The 24,409-nt window shown below is 29.4% G+C and overlaps 2 protein-coding genes across 5 annotated transcripts in view; one reads left to right on the top strand and one right to left on the bottom strand.

The window, feature by feature from the left end:
* LOC142329687 (uncharacterized) overlaps window positions 1-21,905 on the bottom strand; it is a 564,803-nt gene extending 542,898 nt beyond the window's left edge. The window contains exon 1 of the mRNA XM_075374386.1: window positions 21,588-21,905. The gene's annotated coding sequence lies outside the window, so the exon portion shown is untranslated. The remainder of the gene's footprint in view (window positions 1-21,587) is intronic.
* Window positions 4,735-24,409, top strand: part of LOC142329688 (uncharacterized) — a 69,646-nt gene continuing 49,971 nt past the window's right edge. For 2 of the 4 annotated variants that reach the window (XR_012757563.1, XM_075374388.1), the window contains exon 1: window positions 22,138-22,284. The gene's annotated coding sequence lies outside the window, so the exon portion shown is untranslated. Of the gene's footprint in view, window positions 4,851-22,137; window positions 22,285-22,947; window positions 23,075-24,409 lie in introns of those variants that run through there. The other 2 variants (XR_012757565.1, XR_012757564.1) reach the window with 2 other exon arrangements.

Genomic DNA, 24,409 nt, shown 5'->3' with positions numbered 1-24,409 from the left:
CACTGTTAATCAAGTGTTGTTATTTTATTGCCAACTTTGAAATAATAATTTTTCCAGTAATTTATTGTATTTTCGTCAGTAATAAAAATAACTATTACGAAAATAATTTTTATTTATTTCTATTTTACAACTGTTGTGTAATTTCCAGTTTTTATTTATTTATTTTTTTGTTTTTTTTTAACGGCAATACAGTAGATTTTGTTTATGTAAATGTTTCACATTATCTAATCTGGTTATATGTGTTTATTACCAAGTTCATTAAGTTACAGTACATCAAACATAAAAAACATGGTTTTTACCCCAATTTATTGGTTTTCACCAGTTTTCTCAAAAACTACTGCAGATATTGTTCTGGAATCTATTGTTAAGACTCAGGTTTCATTTTAGGTAGATTTCATAAGAAAACTAGCTATTGTAATGAGTACCATGATTTTACTTCCGGAAAATTTTGACATATCTTCGCGTTTCACATCCCCCAGACCCCAAAACCACCGTCAGCTCAAAAGTTTATAAATATATATATATATTTCACTTTCTTGGGAACACGATAATTACTGTAATTTTGCGCCAATCACTTTCAAATTGTTCCTTAAAAACAACTCGTCCCAAAATCTCATTCGAGTTCGTTAACGGCCAAAAGCGGAGCATCAGAATGGAAATGTGGGGCTTTTTCGAAAAAAAAACAAAATATCCCTATAACTTTCTTATTAAGTAAAATATCGAACTCGTATAAAGTTCCTGATGTTATTTGGATAAGGTATTACCTAAAACATATTTAAGTAAAGTTTTTTGATATCACCAATCATTGGCCCAGGGGGTGAAAAAATGGGGTTTTGAAGACAAAAAAAAATCATACCTCCCTTAACAGGCACAGTATCGAATCGGGTTAAAATGTTCGTTAGTCCTCTAAACATTACCTAAAACCTTTGTTTAAAACAAATTTTGATATGACCAACCCTTACGGCAAGGGATGACCAAAATGTTGCTGGAATAGTAAGAAGATAGGGCTTGTCGTATGCTAACTATGTGAAACTTCTTTTCACGTGCAATTATTGTCGTATTGAGTAAATTTGAAGTTTTTCTTAATTTTAAGGTTGAAATCTTTTTTATTCCTTACATAGCAACTATGAAATCTACCTCCGCCTTCCGGCATGCCGAAAGGGATTTTTTTTATTTGTAAAAATTAAAATTTTCATTTTTTCTTACTCTATAAATTTTTGCTCTTTCTTTTACTCTTTATGAATTCTCAATTTTTTTTGTTACTCTTATTAAATGAAATTGTCTAATAATGTATACATATAACATTATTCCAAGTTCAAAGATTATAAAAAAATATAATTTCTATTATAAACGAAATAAAGACTTTTATTTATTTGATTGAGCCGGCGAATAATAAAACATTTAGAATAATTAAACCTAACCGAGGTATTGAACCAAGGCAGTATATTATTCGACATATATTTTATTCAACTTTTCATGCCAAAAACCATTAGAAATCATTCTTCCCCTTAATTAACATCTTAAAAATTTCAGTACGACCTAATATCACCGGGGTAGCTTAAATCCGAGCGAAATCTTTCACTACTCATCACTCGCAAATGAAGTATTTTAGGGCATGTTTATATGAACTTTTTCAATTATTTTCACGAGTAGATTAGGTTATGAAAGAGAACTTCGTGATAACTGTGAATATATGCAGAGTGTTTCTAAAATGGTGGACCGGCTATACTTTTTGGATTCTGCTTGTAAAACTAAACAAAAAATATCCTTATGAAAAATGGCAATTTCTCTTTCGTTTTCCCCTTGTTCGCTATTTTGTTATTTTTATATAAAACTTTATAGCTCAAGTTCGGATTGATAGAGGAATCACATTAATATTTTGTAACCCTTTTTGTAATAAAGTTTTAAAATTATCAAAAAATCAGGACTTAAATACCTTCGAAAATTACAAAATGGCGGCCATGTTTATTTTTCAATCCGTTATATCTCCATAAATGTAAGTTTTATCAAAATGTATGTAGGGATTGCAAAATAAACATGACGCCCATTTTGTAATTTGCAAAGGTATGTAAGTCCTGATTTTTTGTTAATTTCAAAACTCTATTACAAAGACGCTTACAAAACTTGCTAAAATGTTAAACCTTTTATTTTGAACAAAATTACAGTTTACGTTTTAAAATCGGGAACAAATAGCCGAGTTATGGCAGGTAATTGATGTAATTTTGTGTCTGTTTTCATGTCCTCCACTTTACGTTCAATTCGATGAAATATTATTTTTTTTTATTTACTGTTAATTCTAATATTGTAAATTATTATCAAATTAAGTAATAATTTTCTCACAATAATACCCCTAATAATTAAAAAGCTAAAGCAGAACCTGTGATAATCGTACTTAATTGTTGTAGAACATCAGGTATACTTTTTTTTTTAAATAAACAGTTAACAATTGTTAAAAGTTATGAGATGTACAAAGTGTCCACCATTAGAGATTACACAAGTCTACAGTCTTTTTCTGAGAGATTGTCTTAACCGTTCAAAAATTCCGGAAGTATTCCTAATTGAGAAATTGCCATTTTTCCTAAAGATATTTTTTGTTTAGTTTTACAAGTAGAATCCGAAAAAGTATATCCAGCCCACTATTTTAGAAACACTCTGTATATGCATTAGTCGTTTGTACAAACTTTTACACCGTTATTGCGTAATGATAATAACAAAATTTTAATTTTGACTGCCATCTTGAAGGGATCCCGACGGCCGATCACGGTCATTCGTGTATTTTTGTAACAATGCTTAATTCGAATCTAAAATCAAAATTCGGAAAAAAGTGTTCACACACATATATATATATATATAATGAATTCAATAACGGACTATTCGTTCCAAACACAAATAAAAATGTTCCAAAGCATTTTGTTACAACCATAGCCCAAATATTAGTTTTTTGAAATTTATTGCATTATTTCATAACTATGAAATATTTTTTGACCTTGACACAGTTCTTAACTCCTGAAACCAAAATTTTATTTTATTTTAAAATCTAAACTAGAAAAATAAAGACGATGTATGGTTATCATAACTATTTTTCAAGATTACAACTTAATCATTTATAAAGAAAATTTATTAATGCATTACAAATATCAATCGAACGTTTATATTTAAAATATTAGAGGAATAATAATAAAAAAAATAAAGCAATAACTTACCTCATGAATTATGTGCTACAGAAAAAAATACATCATAGTATTATAAAAGTTTATTGATAAATTGAATAACCTAAAGGTTTACTTCATAACAGGGACTGGGGAATTAGAGCAGTAGTAACACTAGGTGCTGCCCTCCCGCTCGCACTCATATTACTAAAGGTCACAGTGATTCACACAAACCCAATACACACACAAATATATACACACATAACAAAATCGTGCAATTTATTAAAAGGTTACATTATTCAATCTTCTGTTAAGAACTTCACAGAATAAAAACGAAAAATATGATCAAACCTTAACATGTTATTAAATAAAAGATGTGTAATAAAAAAAATATAGATAAAAAGATTAAATAAAGTTTTGGCCAAAGTTTTTAACAATTATTCTAATAACTATTCTGATTATTATTTTATTAATTATCTTACGTATTTCATTTTTTATAGTATAAATGACAAAAGATTTGACCTTCTCTTAATGAAAAGAAGCATTCTCAATAAAACAATCTGGACTGAAATGGGTGTATTAAATTTTTGCTTTACACTATACATGCTACTCCTCCTTATTACTGTAATACATTTTAATCACCTAAAGTAAATGAAAAAATAATAATAATCAAATGTAGAAAGTCGAAAGAAAATGTAAAAATATTCTTTGCTTAAAATTATGAATATTACGGAAATCAATAAAACGAACAAGAAAAACCTCTGAAATGAGGTGTTAGTAAAGCGTTGAAGAGGATTAATAAAATATGAAATAAAGAGGTTTGAAGAGGAACTAGAAAAGAAATAAGCTCGTGGAAGAATCTTACAAAAAGAAAAATTCTGATGAACTATAAGAAGTACGAAACATTCTGAGTAAGTGAATTTTATATAAATTAAAATTAAAATTTAATTATAAATAATAGATTTAAATTGAAACACTCAAATTCTTTAGAAAAATAATTCAATATTTGTACTGAATAAGCCAAAAAAGACGAAATGTTACAAAATTCATATTACACCCATATTACCCGTTACATCCACTTTCCGCTTTTTATTATGATCAAGAAAATTGAATTAACAAATAAAAAACACAAACTTTACAGGTATTCGAATCTATAGAACTCTCCGGTTGAAAAACAAAGGCGCTACCACTCGACCATGGAAGTTGGCGTAAACGTAGTTTGAATACTAATTTTTAAATTAAATTAATAAAAAAACTATTCCTGTCTTTGTAACTACTTTGATAAATGTAAAATACCGTAGTTATAAACAATTCTAATCAAAGTTTTTTTTCTCTGCGAGCAATGATATTCATTTTATAATTCCACTGATCATCAGAATAAACATGGTTTACTTGTAGGACAGAACATCACAAGCGCTACGATTGCTTATATGCAACAACATATAAACTGTTTCCCGTTATCTTTTTCCGGTGAAGAAGATAACGGGAAACAGCTTCCGTTTGTCGTCTGCATTTGGGGCACATTAGGTTAACGTACGGATACCACATAACTTCCAGTGTATCCCTTGAATAACTGGCATGAAACTATACATTACATTTATTTCATTGTGTAAGTTATGCGTCATTGCACCGTAGGTTTATACTAGTACATAGAATTGGTGTTTTTTTTGGAAGTTGACAGGAAAATTTCCAATTCTTGAGGTAAGTTAGATCTTATCATAATTTTAACAATTTTCTGTATTTTGTTTTTTAATTTTCCGGCTAGCCATACATGCTATAGTGGGCAGCGTTGTGCACATAGGCTGACGGCTGGTTTACAGCGCTATTAACCATCCTGATCAACTCTGACAATGTACTGCATACTATGTAAGTATACGGAGCAATACGAAATGTTTTCGTAAAGGAATGACTATCTAACTGTTCCACCCATCCTATCAGTCTCGCTCTCTCTCTCTCTCTCGCACGCAATGTGCACAGCTATACGCCGCCCGCTATATCTACTTACACGTAGGCAATTCGTAAATGTACTTTATTATTTTCCTGTCTAGATAGCGATATAGAAGAGCTATAGCTCTGAAAGGAAAGTATTGTAATTTGGGCATATGCGGTTTTCACCTGATCTTGACGTTTTGAACCTGATCTTTGACATCTAAGGAACCCAAAATCCGGATGAAAATTTTCCGGATATTAATGTTCGTATGTATGTGTGTTCGGTGTTCGCCTCTAAATCACCTAATACCTCCAGAACTATTGGACCGATTTTGACCAAACTTGGTTATATTACTTCTATATATGGGGTACTGATGCTATTAAATTTTCAACTTGAAAGGTCAAGGAAGTGAGGCTGTAGAGCAAGGTCACCCTCAATATTTCCAGATTTCGCCTACTTAAGGTCATATTTTTCTTAAACACATTTTTTTACAATTAAAAAATTACAATATTTGGAAAAAATAATTTTTCAAAATCCCTCACCAATCCCAAAACATGCTTATATAGTCATCTGTTATGTTATGACATCACAGGTGAGCGGTAGAATTAAACAAATGAATAATATTTAAAGTGTAAAAACGTAATTCGGTCTAGCTTGGTCTCGGACTCGATCGTCTGGTTAACTTTGTACGTTAAGCCTCGCGGCTACACCAGTCTGCAGACCGCAAAGCGAAATTTTTTGTATGCAAGTTGTGAAATTACATTAGTTTAGTTAGTACCGACCGTCGCCGCTAGTACCGCCACCCCCGCGCGAATTAAATACGGTATGCGCGCGCGCTTTAGTTAGAATCATTAAATTAAATAAACGAAAAAATATTATATTTAAAGAAAATGATTAATATTTTTAATTGTATATCTAAGCCGTGCATCAGAAATAACCCACAGTTGTAGGCTTTTTTTTTGAAAATATAGTTTTCAATTTTAAGACGTGGATGTATATTTTTAAGATTAATATTCTCACTACATCATGAAGATATCATCTATATCTAACATGAATATCAACATATTCATGTTATTTCAATTTTCAGAAATGTTTTTCCTTGAAGGGCGTTCCTTCAAAACTTCTATGTCATTAATTTATGGTCTAGTCTGGGTTTCTATGCTGAACTGTGGTAGTTGAATGCATTTGCTTATTGTTTTTTTTTTTTATTACAAATTTAAATACTATGTTTTTAGTGTAATACATTTTACTGATTTTCATCGAAATTTTATTATGGGTTTTTGTCTAAAATACTTCAGGCGATAATAACCTCTCTGGTCGTTCGCCTTGGAAAAAAACGTTTCCCTAATAAGCCTGACTAAAATAACTGGATATTCTAGAAATTAGATGTGCAATCTTAGGGAACTTGTCGTATACAACTATGTAGTTATGGCATCGAACAGTTTGGTTGCTGTAGCCTAACTTCCTTCCGAGTTAAATATTTGGAAGCCTTTAATAGCCATTCTCTAGGCTTAAATATCCCGCTATCAGAAATTATGTATTTTTTTCTTTTTTATAGTAAGTATATTATCTATTTACTCAACCGGTTGGTTTTTAGATTTAATTGAGTATAGATCAATGCAATATAAGGATTTTTCGCAGTTCTGGTTTTTTTTTTGTTATTTTTAACAGCACACTGTTTTTTATTTTTAACACAGACACAAATAGCCTGGAGAAATATAATGAAAAATTAAAAAAATAGAATGTTTGATAGATATAAGGAACGTTAGAATATACTCAGCACTCCAAATAAAAAAGAGAGATAAAAAAGAAAAAGAATATACAGTCTGTATAACTCTTCAGGCGCTTGCTTTTATGTAACGAAATTCCAACATGTTTGTTTTCATACAGCTTATGATTAAAGGAATCAGATCTTATGTTTTAACAAACACGCTGTTTAGTTATAAAAATTTATTGTGATACATGAAACCGTTACTCAGTTTTAAGTTTGGGTAATTTATTTAAAAACTAAATAAGTAATTTAATATCCGTCAATTTAATAATTGATAAATTAATGTGTAATAAAACTAAGTGTATAAATAAACTTTATTTTTCTCGGATCATATACCAAAAATGATTTTTTTTTTAATATCTTAGTGTTTCATACAAAACTGATGAAAATTATTCACTTATCTCGAACTTAGTTTTTCTAGATATCATGCAAGAATATCCAATTAGATTTTAATGATATTTTCAGGATAAATTAAACCAGGATTGGAATCTTAACTGCCTCCATTTAAAAAAAAATCAGGAGGCCACGCCTCTAAATTTCTTTTTTTTGAATAGCTTAATTTAGTTTTTATTTAATTAATCATTACATTTTGACCGATTAAGGTAAAACTTTCTACAACTTTTTAAAATTTTAAATGGGAGATATGACTCTCAGGATTCTTATCTTTCTACTGAAGATAAGTCGTAGAAAAATATTTCAAGACGAAAATAAAAAATAATTTGAAAATATTTTTGTAAAATACATTTTTGAGGTCTTAAACAGAATCCAACCGCTCCAACCCCTGCACCTTCTGACGTTAATTTGTTCAGTTGCGAAAATTAATGCTCATGAAAGAAAAAATATGCCTTTAAGATTTAGGAACTTTGATTCAAAAATAACTGTTTTAAATCAGTTTAAAAAAATTGAAATTTTTACGCTTGAAGATAATATCGCCACATAAGCTTGAAGCCTGTGAATGGGATATGGAAAATGAAATTATTTAGCGTATGAAAAATGTCGTTCCTGACCGGGATTCGAACCCGGAAGCTCGGGATGAATAGCCGAGACGCTATCACTCCGCCAAAGAGATAATTTTCTTTTTCTGTTTTTCCTCCGGAACTAACGTAAGGTATCACTTTAGAGGATGAATGACACGTAGAACTTTACTCGAGACATGGAATTTGACTCCTGACAACTCGGTTGAATAAATTTTGGGAGGAGTCAGGCAATGGGATCTGTATCCGCCTTAGCAACAAACATCTTCAGGATTAAGAAGCAGTAAGCTGCGAGCTGGAGTTTTGACTGAGCAGTCAATGTTATTCTGGATGGACACCCCCCCACCAGAAGATGAAAGAAGATACGGACTCTTCCAGGAGAACACCTAAGGGAAGACAGCCCTACAAAGAAATGTCCTCGTGCGAGGCGAAAAATTTATGACTGGAGAGCGAAAGGGTGACGGACAGCCCTCTGCAGAGCCGCCGCTCGTCCACGCTTGCAAGGATGGCCGTCAGTGATGATGCACGGGGACTCCTGACCCCCCCCCCCCGAACTCTAAAGGACCTCCCGAGGTTGAGTATTGCTTAATTGCAGGGCTGGGAGAGGAGGATCGGTGAAATATGAGGTTTAGTCGGTAGGGCGCAGGTACACATACGCTTTCTTAATAACATCTAGCAGAACCTGTTAGTAAGTCCGACACTTCGCCCGTAAATGGGGTTCCTCAGTTTCATCATAAACAAAAACAAAAAAAAAAATTCGACCATTTTTGAGGTGTGTGGTTAATTGACACCCAACCACCGTGATGCCACGGTGGTTGAATACACGATCTAGTATTCAACTCCGTTTAAAAGTAGCTGCCTTTAGTAGGATTTGAACCTTAGAACTCTCGACTTCGAAATCAGCTGTTTTGCGATGACGATTTCAACACTAGACCGACCCGGTGGGTTTCCAAGCAGATAATTAGTTTTAATGATGTTTAAAATTTTTTTTCAACGTTACTGTCATAAATAGCAGTTTAATTGAAGAAAATCTGCAAGAATCAGAGAAAATTATGCAATCAAAGTACTTTGGTTTCGTCTGTTTTCTATGTAGTGTGATTACAACATTCCATTCTTTAAAAGATCGAATAAAAAATTAATTTTTAAGCATATTTAAGAACAAAGTTTACCTATCATTTCAGTTTTTTTTTTTTTTTAAATCCTTATATTCGTTTTCAATGTCTCCCATTTTTTCACTTTTTATTAATAAAGATAGAACTTTTTTTTTACGATGAACCGTGCATCTTTACAGAAAATTCAGTAACTGGTTCGGGAAAATGAGAACTATTGATGATTTTTCACGTAGATAAATCATGAACTGTGAATATAATGCTTACATAATATCGCATTGTATTCAGATGGGGATTTACGGATAACATTGCGTTTTAATATTTTCAAAGGGAGAAAACTTGTAACTAGAGACTATATTTAATAGCAAGAAATTTGGCGAAATTTCATCGCTCGTGTTTTGAAACTATAGTCATTTAATTAGAAAGAAACGCTGGGCGTTTTGTTTATATTGTTACAAATATCGGTTGGCAATCCTGTTAACGTCTTTATTCGATGCATTCTTGTTCTTTCTGCCTTGTAAAAACGAATTTAACTGTATGTGGTAATGGGTCGAGAATTCTATGTATAACTACAATCGACTCAAAATTATAAGGATAAAAAATATTTTTGGAAGAAAGACACCAATAAGCTAAATATAATAGGAGTGATTGGTGTAAAGTGTTGTCCTTCAGTATTAGTGTCTTCCCTCTTTAGATTTATAGATAAATAAAACGTCTTTATGGTAATGTGTAAATTATTTCAGTAATATTCCATTTCAATGAGGTGAAAAATAAATGTGACAGGAAGAAAAAATTTCATTAAGATCGCTGAGAGTCTCGACCGTCTATTAGAAAGGACTTCACAATATTATACTGTAAAACAAAATTAAAAAAAAAAAAAAAAAAAAACAAGTAAGGTACCTCAGCTTTTATGAAGCAAAAGTACTCCTTTTACCTAACTTATACAACATTAATTACTAGCAAAGAAAATATTTTTTCCCAGCGGTAATTGTAGTCCAAAACTATTTAAGAAAACTTAAAAAGTTATTAAGAAAAAATAATTTGATATCTTTCAGATTGTACTGTTCAGACAATTACAAAGCTATTGGTAGGGGAATCTCTGTAATAGAAGGAAACACTTTAGGGGTGGATTCCTGAAATATAATATCAGTAACGAATTCCAGAACTTTCTTATCTTTGGCCCCAAAATAAATACATTAATAATTAACTATTAAATCACAACAGAATTTGTTGTCATTACCCCCCCCCCCTTTTGGGGGGGGGGGGGGGTAAAGCAATTACTTTTCGAACATCTTTATCGAGATATGACTCTCCTCATGAATTTTTACAAAAATTTAATAACATCAAATTTCGTCTAAATGGAAAACAAAAATTTAATAACATCAAATTTCTTCTAAATGGAAATTTCAACCTTTTATGTTAACGCAGTTTGAAAATACAAACTATAACTAAACTTCATTATCCTGCCCACTCCATTTAATCAAAATAAAGATTTTACCATTCCTAAAATATGAATTAAATTTTTCCTAAAATCAAATTAAATTCTTTTAGGGAAGGAGTGATTTTCGTCAAAAAATTCACAAATGTTAATTATATAAAAAATGCAACAAAATAAGTAAGAAAGACAATTTACCCTTCAGAAAATTTTATTGAGATAAGAATCTGTAACTGCCCACCTCCTTCACGAATTTGTTTTCAAACATTTTATCATATCAATGCCTCATCTATAGAAATCATCCTACCAAGTTTTAATTTTACTCACAAACATTTTTAGAGATATTAAATGACATACGAGACTAACACATCCGCATGCATCTACACATATATAATCTACACGATGTTTTATGGTCCTCAGAGTCGGAGAATGTATAAATCTCAATAGGTATTTTTTATTCGACAGCAATACTTTCCTTTATTTTATTTATTTCCCTCTATTATATCTCATGATAGCCAGGAAAGTAAGATAAGTAAAAAGATTTTATTAGATACATGACCGGAAACGCTGGGTTTTCAATTTGTCTCTGTAGAAATTTAAGAAATGTTCGAAATATTTTCATATTCATGACGAAGACTATGTTAATTTTAAAATTATTAATACATCGTTAACATGTAATTTTTTAAGCTCAATTTATTAACTGAAATTTTAAGCATTTTATTGTGAATAAGCATTATTGTAAATAAGCATATTTTATTTAATTATGAATTCAAATATCTAGATTATAACAGTAATTTTTAGAGTGAATAAACATTAAAACTCCGCCAGCCTCCGTGGCGCGAGTGATAGCGTCTCGGCCTTTCATCCGAAAGACCCGGGATCGAATCCCAGTTAGGCATGGTATTTTTCACACACCGCTACAAATCATTTATTTCATCTTCCGAAGCACAATACCTAATGGTGGTTCCGAAGGTTAAACAAGGGGAAAAACATTCAAATTCCAAAAAAAAAAGTGTATAATCAAGAACAAAAAAAATCTGATGAGATCACACGGCTTCCTTGTACGCTTATTAAATTACATACAACTTTTCTTTTTTTTTTAAATGAAAAGTACGTATAATTTTATTTCATTAATAACTTTTTACGATTATTATTATTATTATTGAATTATTATTTATTTTAACATTTTTTTTTACAATCAGAGATTAATAATTATTAATAAATCAATACATTTAAATTAAAAAAAAAAAAGATAATGAAGTCGGATTCGAACACTTGTAAGATCCAAATATTTCATTAATTAAAATGGTATTTGGCTATAACTCTGGAACCAATGAAAATAAGTACCACTTATGTTATATCGTTGAAAAGCTATCAATGAGAGCTTATTACTGCAGTTAAGAAAAAGTCCAAAATCGAATGTTTTTGGATGTTTTTGGATTTTGGACGCGATCACAATACTTCCTTTACTTCGTACAAGGAAGTAAAAATATATTAAAATATATATTCTCATTCTGTTTGCAAACACAGTAGAAAATTTTGATGTAAAATGAATTGATGATGTAAAGACAGTTTAATTACTTTCCGTTTCAAATACGCATAATGAAAAACATGTTGTGACACCAGAAGTAAAATATTTTATTTTCTTATTTTTCAACCAGTTTTTGAAAGAAAAAAGAAAGAGAAACTTTATTTCTCATTATACACACATTTAGGTCTCGCCAAGGCTCTAAACCTTATCGGTAAGAGCTCATTCAATACAATACAAATATATTAACAATGAAAAATACAAATACAGAACAAAAAACATTAATAATACATTAAAAAAAATATATCTAATACTAAGTTTATTATAATATAAAAACCAAACAAAATTGTGTACTATTAACTTTATAATAAAAATACTATTAATTATAAAAAATATTTAGTGGCATCGTAAAGTGGATGTGATAAAAATATCTATTTCAATCGGATATTAAAGGATTTAACTGTTTGTTGCTTTAAGATTAACAGATATTCTTATATATTTACAGTTTCAGAGGCTAACCATCGAAATACTTTTTTCTTAAACAAATTATAATTTGTCATATCTTTTATCTCTTTTGGAAATATATTATTTATATTGGGAATAATTACTTTCAATGACTTTCTTACATAAACGTTTTTATATTTAGAAACAAAAAACAGATCTTTATAGTTAATAGACATTTTATTAAATAGATGAATATATATTTTGTTTTAAATTAATTTTTCATATGGAAAATACTCGTACATATCAATATTAGCCGATATAAACCTACAGTTGATAGTGTTGCTACAGCATTAAAATGTTTCTCCTTCCTTTCATCCGACTGTCTTTACTCAAAATTATTTTAATTACTCTTTTTTGAGCCTTTTTAATTTTATCAGTTAAATAATTTTCTGTTGAATCCATACCTAATTAATGATTTAATTAAATATTTATTTACATAACAAAATCACTATTTTTGAAGGTAATATACTACTGAGATAGTAAAATTTACTAGTAAATACATGAAGTTTTAGGTAGATTTCATAAGAAAGCTACCTATTGTAATGGGTACCGTGATTCGACTTCCAGAAAATTTCGACATTTCTTCGCGTTTCACATCCCCCAGACCCCAAAACCACCGTCAGCTCAAAAGTTTATATAGTTCACTTTCTTGTGGGCACAATAACTGTCGTAATTTTGCACCACTTTCAAATTGTTCCTTAAAAATAACTCGTCTCAAAATCTCGGTCGAGTTCATTAACGGCCAAAATCGGACCAAGGAGGTGGAAATGGGGGGACTTTTTCGAAAAAATAAAATATCGCTATAACTTTCTTGTTAAGTAAAATATCGAATTCGTTTAAAATTCCTACTATTTTTTTGATAAGAACCTAAAATTTAGTAAGTAAAGTTTTTTTATATCACCAACCATTGGCCCAGGGGGTGGAAAATGGAATTTTGAAGACAAAAAAAATCATACCTTCTTTAATAGGCTCAGTATCGAATCGGTTTATAGTGGTCGTTACTCCTCTAAACATTGCCTAAAACGTTTGTCTAAAATAATTTTTGATATGACCAACCCTTACGGCAAGGGATAACCAAAATGTTGCTGGAATTATAAGAAAATTGGGCTTGCATGCTAAACATGTGAAACGTTTTTTCAATGCAACCATTGCATTGAATAAATTTGAGGTTTTTCTTAACTTTAAGGTGGAAATCTTTTTTATCCCTTACTTAGCACCGGTGAAATCTACCTCCACCTTCCGGCGTGCCGAAAGGGATTTTTTTTAGTAGATTTGTTATATGACGATTCCATTTTAATTTACTATCTAAAGTAATTCCCTAAATATTTAAATTTCTCTACATTTTGCAAAATTTCACAATCACATCCGTTATTATTCATAGTACAATTACAATTATGAGCTCTGATAATTTAATCTTATTAGTAATCCTGTGACTGGTTCTGAAGTGAACCACCACCGTTTTATCTTTATTTAGACAAAGTTGCCTTTCACGAGTCCACTTCAAAAAAGAGATAAAATCGTCGTGAAGACGTGCTGTTTCAAACAACTTATGAACAGCCAAGATTATTACGTCATCCGTATACATGAAGTCTATAATATTTTAGTTCGCGGTAGACTTAATCTACGTATATTAAAACGGTAAAAAATACCGCGTAACTGTAAAAAGTAAAACTGTAAAATCTCATTAATTACTATTTAAAACAGAGAATAAGACAGCCGGCTGAAAGATCAAACAAAATATAATGTTGAATGACCTACTACTTAAAGATTCAGCAGAAATGCCAAGCAAAATTAAGCTGGCTTTTTAAAACACTGATAAATCGCTCACTATTTAAAACAAATATATAAAAGAACAAAAATAATTATAAATGGAGATCAGAAAAATAGTACTTATCCAATAAATATACAACTAATAAAAAAATAAAGCTTAAAAAAAGATTGACAATACGACAAAGTATTTATTAATAAAACAAAAGAAAGATAGATTCCATTAACGATAAAAACACATAATTAAACTTAGAAGCAACAATAAAATGCACAAAAATATAGCAGAAAATAATGGGCACAATGAAAAAGTGAACTTTTTACCCATTTTCATTTCACTTTTAGGTTAGGTCATGTTTTGAACTGTAAATACAGTTCGTTTACATTAAAATTTGCAAACATTTTCTTTTCTGCCTCAGTTAAAAAAAAAAAAGAAGATTTCAGCAAAAAACAACTTTCTTTTTCAATTCATGAAGCTTATTTAAATTTTTGAGCATATTCTTTAACAATTATGTAAGTAATAGCTTTTTATTAAATCTCTTTTGTAAGTAACAAATACATTTTTTTATTCCACCTAAATTTCCCTTTCATAAATTACATTTAAAATTGGGTAACAGGACTAAAAAATCACTCTGTAGAAAAGCCGGCAAACCATTTTTTTTTTTTTTCATTTTGGGCCCCCTCACTCACTGGAAAGCATTCGGGTAAAATTAATTTTTAAGAAAATAATCCGTAAGTGGAGATAACAAATTTAAAAAAGGACTTTTTAATTTTTTTTTTTAAATACAGCCATAACTGTAAATAAACAAAGTTGTAATTTACTAAAAAGGGGAGGAGTGAAAATTTTTCGCAATTTTTTTCAAGATATACCTAATGAGTATATCAAAAGATTAAGATTTTAAATTCAATGAGTACCTTGCAAGATGGATTTAAATTCAAAATGAAGTTTTTAAAATAGTTTTTTAGTTTATTTTTATTTTTTTTACATTGAAGAGAGAATAGGCATTATAATGGTTTGAAGAACTATTGAATGTAAATAAATAATATAAATGCAAAAGACTTTCCTTAACTCCTTTTCTGAAGCATCTAGAAAAATAAAAATATATATAGTCATTTTTTTCGAGGGGGGATTAATATTAAATAATTTTTTTAGTAATTTGTGATCTTGATAATAAAAGATTTTAACTTTTGTAAAAAAATTTTTGCTAAAGTACACGAGTAAAGATTAAAAATTTTATTTAGGCTGAAACTCTTCTTTCAAACTCACCCCCCCCCCCCCAGAGAAAGTACCTGTCTACTAAGTTGAAGAAAATCGGTCAACGAAGTCCAGAGTTAAAATCAAATACAGGCCAACATACGTAAATACGCACAAATTTCCGTTTAACAAAAATGATTCTTTGGACTCGGGAGTATTGGAATAAAAAAACTTTTCACGGATTATTTACAATTTATTTAAATCTATTTTTTTTTTTTTTTTTTTTTTTTTTTTTTTTGTTAAAAAATCTGATGTGGATATCACATGACTTCCTTGTACGCCTATTAAATTACTTATACACATTTTTTTTTAAATGAAAAGTACATAAAATTTTATTTCATTAATAACTTCTGATACTTTTTCATTTTTTTTTTCTATTGTTATTATTGAATAATTATTTATTGTAAAAATTTTTTTACAATAAGAGATTAATAATTAGTAATAAATCATTATATTTAAATTAAAAAAATAAGTTAAAAAAAGGAAGGTGAAGTCGGATTTGAAACGGTGTGCCTTCCCCTTGTAAGATACAAATATTTCATTAATTAAAATTTTATTTGGCTATAACTCTGGAAGCAATGACGATAAGTACCACTTATATGATATATCGTTGAAAAGCTCTCAATGAGGGCTAATTACTACAGTTAAGTAAAAGTCTAAATCCAAAATTTCAACATTCTACGGCTAATCGTTTTTGAGTTATGCGAGACACTTACGTACGCACATGCGTATGTATGTAAGTACAGACGTCACGCCGAAATTAAACAAAATGGATTCAGAGATGGTCAAATATTTCCGTTGAAATCTGAAAACCGAAATTTTACGCGATCACAATCCTTCCTTTACTTCGTAAAAGAAAGTAAAAATTGTTTAATGTCCTATAGCACAGAATTTACAGACTAATTTTTTTTTTCTTTTACCGATCTGTATATGTTCCCGTTATAGCTACAGAATCATACACAGTTATAACCGGGAACGCAAAAATAGTAGAAAAAATAATTAATGAACAAGTAAAATTTTGAACATTAAGATTTGGCCAGGGGAAAATTATTCAAATTTTTATTTGAGTTAATTTGTTTTTTAGACAGTTACGATAGACAAGTGCGGTTGAAGGAACGTTCCCGTCGCCAAATAACTGCTGTAAACAGAAGAAAATGTGCTTTATCAAATCCAGTCCTGACACCCCCAACCATTTTTAAGTATCTTTAAGCGGTAGGCGCTAGATACCTAATTAATTTTGTGTTAATTACTTTTTTCTTTATTTCTAACATTTAGAAACTATTCTCTAATCATTATACAACATTGTGCCTTTCTGAACATATTATTAAATACTTAATATTACCTTGGTTTCCGATAAATTTAATTGCACAGAGAGTCCCGTAGGTTTCCATACAAAGGAATAATAAATATTTTTTTATGAAGATCATGTTGTATTAGGAAAATAAACCACGGAATTTATTAAAAAAATGTTAAATTTATTTAAAAAAATGTTAATTTTCCTATGTATGGAAACTTATGGGACACTCTGTATTTAAAAAAACAAAGGAAATAATTTCTCGATAATGATCACTCATACATACTAAAATTATTGTTGGTACAGGCTAAACCTTCCACGGTCAATTATGATAAACAATTCATTTTGAACAACTTTATTAATTCAATTTCATTGCGTAATTTAGTTTGCTAAGTCAAGTTCAAAATAAAAGTGGCCTACTGTTCACATAACTATCAATTTAGGAGAGAGCGAGTTTCCCCTTAATGGACAACCTACATCAAACGTCTTAATTTTAATTTAAACCGTTCCTATTTTTATAACTCGGGTAGTAGCTAACACAAACGGATTGTAAGAAACATTTTTGGACTCGAGGACTTCAAAATGTCAAAAAATTACATTTGGGAAATAACAATTTTTTATTTATAATGAAACTTGCGTTTATAATCAGCAATTTAAAAATGTTACACCCGAAATTTTCTTACGACTGCGAAGCATATAATTCATTTGAAATACAAACGACACTCTGATCTGTGCCTCTCTGAAAGTTATGATGTTCATTATACAGCTTATCCTATGATGAGCTTAGGAAAGTGTTACTTGTGGGGTTGAATATCCCTTGCATTTTTAGTTGTTTTATTATTCTAATGTATAAAAATACACTCCTACAGCTTCGAAAGCAATGGTAAACTACATCACTCCTCACTCTCCATAATAAGCATTATCAAATGTACGTTACTTTTAAGAATGGCTATATCATTTTATGTGATAAGTAACTTATGTCACGCGTCCTCTATAATCATTTTTTATCACAGCACGTAACACGTACAATAATTCTAATAGTGTTCAGCTCGTAAAAAAACTTAGACAATGCTTTTTTTATTTCTTTAAATTTCGATTTAAGATTTGGGTTAGGTCTCCAAAAAATTCTGTCCTTATGAAAATATATCGTTCAAAAGAAAGTGAAAGTCAATGAAATTTGCGTTTTATAAAACTTGGAAAAAGAGTGCAGAGAAAAAGAAAGCAGTCTCTTTATGCCAACAAAAGAGATTACTACCGAGCGTGAACTACGGCTCTATGGGATTCAAAAATTACTTCAAAAGTTATTATCAAGTACTAATTTTCCGGCATAAATAACTGGAATAAGTTAATGACGCCTGACTACATATCATTACGCTATAACAATTTTTCTTAACGTACCTTCAATATTGTTTTATTTATACATATCGATGTTATGAATGCTTAGATACTTTTAATAATTTATATAATAAATAACAGTATAGTTGTCACTTGTTTAATCATGAATCCTATTATACTAGTTTTGTTTTTAAAAAAAAGCATCTTCAAAGAAAAACAACAAATTACTAATTTTAAATCCTGAAAATATAAAAAAAGAGACTAAGAAAAAATTTTTTTACATCTTATATATTAAACAAATTGGGCTGAAAACCTAATCCCAGTTCTTGCGCGGGCCTTCTGCTGGACGGATCGAGCTTTTTTTTTATTTTGCTCGGTATGACTCACAAATATGCCATCAAGCATCATCGGACCCCAAAATTGAGTCTCCTGAAAATTCCTCAAAAAATCCTAATTTATTACTTAACTGAGGAACTTTCCGAGGTTATTACTCATAGAAAAATCACATTGAAAGCTCGTCGATGCTTGATGACATTTTTTCTACGGGTCATTACGAAAAGAATAAAAGAGAATCCCGATCCGTCCGGTAGAACGTCTGGACGGACTGGAAATAGGTTTTCAGACTCATTTAACCTGTGGTAGCAAAGGAGAGAAAAAAATAAGGGGGTTGGGGGTGAGAGGTGTTGTAAATCAAATAGGTTTTTAGTCGAGTTTTTAAGAATATAACATTACGGTACTTAAGTATTAACGCCACTGCAGCTACAGCTTTATTTAAAAACAAAGTAGTCAATCGGATTTCGGTGAAAAATGGGCCGATATAGAATTTAACATAGATTCAAAACAGTCTCTTTATTAATTTTAATCTAATTAACACCGTAATTTTTTGAGTATTTATTTAATAAATTCAGTAATTATTGCAATTATTTATTATTTAAATAACATAGCGAGCGAAGCGAGCGTAGGTTAAGTTTGGTTAAATTATATTTATAAAATAAATAAATATAAATAACCATTTCTTAAAATTAATAAAGAGACTCAATAAAATAAATACTCAATTTTAAGTAAAGCTGTAGCTGCGGTGGCGTTAATACGTAAGTACCAACATTACTTTGTAATAATAACGCTGCGAAGCAGCAGGACACCACTAGTAAATTATGAAAATATTAATATTTTTCAATAAAATGTACGTGTATTAATTAATGTAGTTTCTCGTATAAAAAAAAAACGATCTCCAATTTAAGTTACCTGGAAAAGCCTGAAATAGGAATACCAGAGTAATTTCATTTACAAAATAACAAAAGGATTATAGATATATGAAGATTTACTGAAGAGTATCCACAACTTTTAACGTAAAAGCATTTTTTTACAGCCTTTAACATACAAGTTATTTAAACAATAACAATTAATACGAGTCAAATTAAGAACTTCCTTTTATTTTAAAATAGATTACAAAGATATGAACGAAAAAGATTTTGGTTAGATTCATAACCTAATCAAAAGTAACCTACGCTCGTTAACGTCGTCAATTAACGTTAAATATACAAATTATATGTTATTCTCCAACATTGGAGACGATTATTCAAATTCACCGTTTAATCAATATATATATATCAGCATCCCATTCCGGGCTTCGCCCGTGTTATATGGTTACTTGCGTTTCCTGTCGCGGTCAGGAGTTTGTTTTGTCGATCAGGACTCCGCCCATTGGAACCCATGTGTCCATTAAACTCATGCTTGTGAGAATAATAATGACAAATAAAAACTATCAGTGTATTGTAATTTCTTCAGAGCATTACAGGAGTAACTGGTTTTTAGATTTCCCGTCGCGGCTTCACACGTGAAATACATCACATGGTAACAAGATCTGATAAATATTGATTCAATAGCGGTAACGTAAAACAGCAAAAATATAAAAAGCTGTATTTTTTTTTAACCCTTAAAATATTAAAATTCAGAACACCTGAATATCGTTTTCAAATACTTATCCGAGGAGTACTTACCGAGTGAATATCTCGTTTAACATAGTCTGAAATTGGGAAATATTGCAATCATTACTCGAAACTTTTTTTACCTTTCTTCACCCCTTTCAAGGTTGAATTGCGAAAAATCTAAAAATTTATTTTTAGGTGTTCACATGAAGATTACACACACCAAAAATGAAGTTGATATCTTTATTTTTTACCGCAAAATAAAAAAATTGTAAATTTCGTTGTTACTCCATTCAACCCTTTAAACTCGGAATTTCATAAAAATTCTTTCTTAGTGTGCTCTTACACCGTAAGAAGAACATGTATACTAATCTTCATCAATTTATTTTCAATGGACGTTAAAACATCCATCAAAAACCACTATTTATTTATTTTTTATTTATGAATCAGTCACGAAATTTTCTTATATATATATATATATATATATATATATATATTACACATACAAGTTAACCTATAAATAATACAAAAGTTAACCTAAATCTATAAACTCTATATATATATATATATATATATATATATATATATATAAACATTACATACATAAACTCATATTTTTAAAACTAAGATATTGGGATTTTTGAACTCAGGGAATCTAAAAACCTTGAAGAATCCGGGATTTTTTTGTTTTACTGAAGAAATAATTTCATTTTACTGTATTAAAAACAGGAAAAATATTTTATCGATGTTTTTATAAATAATCATACTTAAATAAACATTAATTAAATAAGATAATTCAAAAAAATATTAAAATAATAAATTTATTCATTAATGTTTTAATGAACGAAACTAAAAATTAGATGGTAATTTAAAATATTTTATGCTGCCCCCCCCCTCCAAAGAAACGTTAAAATTCCTTGTGTAACAACATTCAGAACGTAAGAAGCTGACAAATTTCTCAAAAAGTATTTTTTTTTTATTCTTAATACAAAAGAGAATACTATGTTTAATTTAAAAAAATATTTTTTATATTTCAATCTTAAATCTAATGTCCAAAAAACACCCATTCAGTTTTTTTTCTTTAATCCTACTAACCTAACAATAGTAACGATATTAAATTAATTATATATAAATAATTTAAAACAGTTTAAAACCCTGAAAAATATCTTCCACGTTACAAATGCATGGATGACATAACAAATTTACCGAGATTTAAACGTGGTCTAATATAGATTATAAAAATAATTTTATGTACAAAAAATAAACTTTATTATTTCAATAAATTGCTTACAGAAATCTACTACCTATATCTGTAAGACACCTTAGGTAACTTGTTACAGACATGTTAAGATCTTAATGCCGAAAACAATATTGCATTCAAAATTAAGTCTTTCAGTCATGTGGCATAACGTAATCAATATTGTCATACAGCTGATGAAAAATGAAACTACCACTACTCTGGAGAACACTACTCTTTGATGCTTTACGAGAAGGAAACAAGATTTCTTATACTGTTAATATCATAAAACAAATGATAAACAACGTTAATGATTGTTAAAAAATAATACAATGAAGTCAAATATTTCAATCAGTTCTGTACAATAGGCTTACCTTTTATTGCTGCTGTTATTATTGTACAAAGTTTCCAAAATAACGTCATCTTTATTACTTAAAATACAAAATATTAATTAACCACCCTTATCAGTTAGCCCGTTTTTCTACACTAGGCCGAGACACATTGGTAACATCAGTATTATAAAGCACACTTCTTCTAAAAAATAGGCAGTTTACTATTAACTAACATATATAACAATAAAAAAACTATAACAACAGGAGTAACAACAATTATTCTTATCACACTACTTATAAAACGAGTCCTATCCTAATTTAAAATTTTATAAGCTGGTACATAGTACTCTACGGTGTTTAAATGCGCGAACATTGACGTTTTACATTACAACTGCGCAAGTTGTTAGAACAGCAGGCTTCCAATTTTCATTAAAAAAAAATTGAAATTTAACTTCATTTTTTACTTTTAAAATGTGTTACTGTTAGACTTGTAATTTAACGTCGTAAAATATTTTCAATGTAAAGAAATAAAAAATTAAACAACTATGTGATTTTAGCAGTTAGTCAAAGCTTTTACCTTAGCGGCCTTGTGCGTTGGTAGTGGTAGCACTTGATTTCCTGTTGACTAATATGGCATTGAATCACTTCGGTTGGTGCCTGCTGATTATTAATTACTACGTTTAGTGTTGTGTTTTGTACCTGTGTAAATGTGTATAGAATCGACTCCAAACTTTTAACAGTAAGTTTTCCAATTTTTCGTGATCAATTAGTTTAAGCAGATGTTAACATTTTTATTCATCAAGAATATGACAGAAAATAACCTTATTACAACCGTCATTGATTTCTTATGAAATAGTATTATTTTGTGACTCATACGCGGTAGTATTACTTCTGTAACAGGTTTTACACATGTACAATGTTTTTATTTTTCAGTAGATGATTTAAGATTTCTCTATATAACAGTGTTACATTTTGAACGTTTTGTTTTTAATTGATTTATTTATACTTACGTAACGGTTTTATTTTTAGTGCAATGTTTATAATACAAATGACCAAGGAAATTACATCCGTTAGGTTAGATTTAATGCTTTTGTTATGATTTGAATAGTTTGTTATGGAACTGGGTGACTGAAATGAAATATAATCTCTTGCGATACAATAAACTGCCGAAACAAATTACGTAATTTAATTATTTTATAGTACTTGTTTATTTTATTCTCGTGTTTTGATGTAACCTTAATATTAGTACATTTTACGTTAGTCAGTCGTATTTTTTCGTGCACTCAGCAAATTAAAATTGCGTTTTTTTACATGTTATTCTGTATTGTAACAAATTTAACATCATTCTTTGAAATGTGCTGTTGATTTTAGTGCAACTAAGCTCAAAATATTTTTTGTAAGAAGTAAATTGTGTCATTTCTTTTGCTGCTGCAGTGAATCAGTCGATTACATAATTGATCACTCAAGAATTTGATTTAATTGGGTTCCAACTGTTTGAATTGGTGATCTTAACTGATCTTTTAGAAAAGGTTGGTAATTTGTATTAACTTTTTATAAGTTTCTTTCATATTATATTACTCCTAATACACCTTATAGTTTTTTTTACACTACTACCATATTTTAGTAAAAATTAATGAAACTAATAACCATATTTCATTAGACAGGGTAGTTAGCCAGATTTAGTGGTCTGAACCACATAAAAGCTGCAATTATAGATGGCCATCCCTACCTCACTAGGGAACAGTTGTTAGTTCTTTTGAATGCATATTTGTAAAACTGAAATCATTGAAAACTTCCATTTGAAGCTTAGTTGGTTTAGTTTTTATTAGCTAATCTTGTTTATAGTATTGACATTGCGTTAATTTTTTTGGGAGGGGTTAAAGTGTACTGAAATATATACTATTACTCATCAAAGTTTAGAAAAAATGTTTAAAAAAATTGCTTTATTTAATGTTATCAAAAATAAATATATTGATCAGTGATTAATTTTCGAGATTAGAATTCCAAATCAATTTATATGTAAACAGTTAAACTTTAAGCCATTTTTAATGTTTTTTTGTTTAAGTTCTCTTTTTTTAATTAACCTAACCTACCATCTTTTCGAGATTGTTTTTTACATATTACATTAGTAGAATTTGTACCTTTAATAAATCATGAATTTTATAGCTTAGCAGTTAAATCCATTGTCTCATGGAGTATGTAGAAATTCCAAAGGCATGTTATTAATAGGGCTACTATACAAAATATTTTATATGTTTGTAATGAGATAGTACACAAAAGTGAATAGACATGCATGTTTGTGTAATCCGGAATGTAAATATTGTAGAAGGCTCAGTTACTGTTTTGACTTCAATGTGAGATGTTATGTTGTTGCTAGTGTTAATACTGTGGTTAGGTAATGTATGCTTGTTTATAAAGTAATTTTATTAGCAGTGAACTTCTCTTTTATGCAGTATCTTTTATTTTATTAATTAGAGAAATTTTTATTTTAGCTGTAGAGGAACTGATTTAGTGAGGTGTAATTGGTAGTTTTATAATTTATACAACTATATTGTTATTGTAAGAACCCTTGCATTTTATAAAAATGTATTATTAAGTGTTAAACTAGCATTCACACTGAAACAGTATGTCATAAATTGACTTGCAATAGATCTTTATTTCATGATATTTTATAGTTTACTGAACAGCAAATAACTTTTATATCTTTAAGAAGTGGAAGTACTGAAACAAAAAATATCTGTACTTTTCATGAAATCAAATATTTAGATAAATATTTTCATATTAATGGGAAAAGTTGCTCTGACGACCCATTTAGGTGTCATACTAAACCAGTTAATAAATCTCTTCAAAAAATATCTTAGACA

The sequence above is a fragment of the Lycorma delicatula genome, chromosome 9, assembly GCF_047948215.1.
Source record: "Lycorma delicatula isolate Av1 chromosome 9, ASM4794821v1, whole genome shotgun sequence".
NCBI classification, from domain to species: domain Eukaryota; kingdom Metazoa; phylum Arthropoda; class Insecta; order Hemiptera; family Fulgoridae; genus Lycorma; species Lycorma delicatula.
This window is presented reverse-complemented; position numbering and strand designations above follow the sequence as displayed.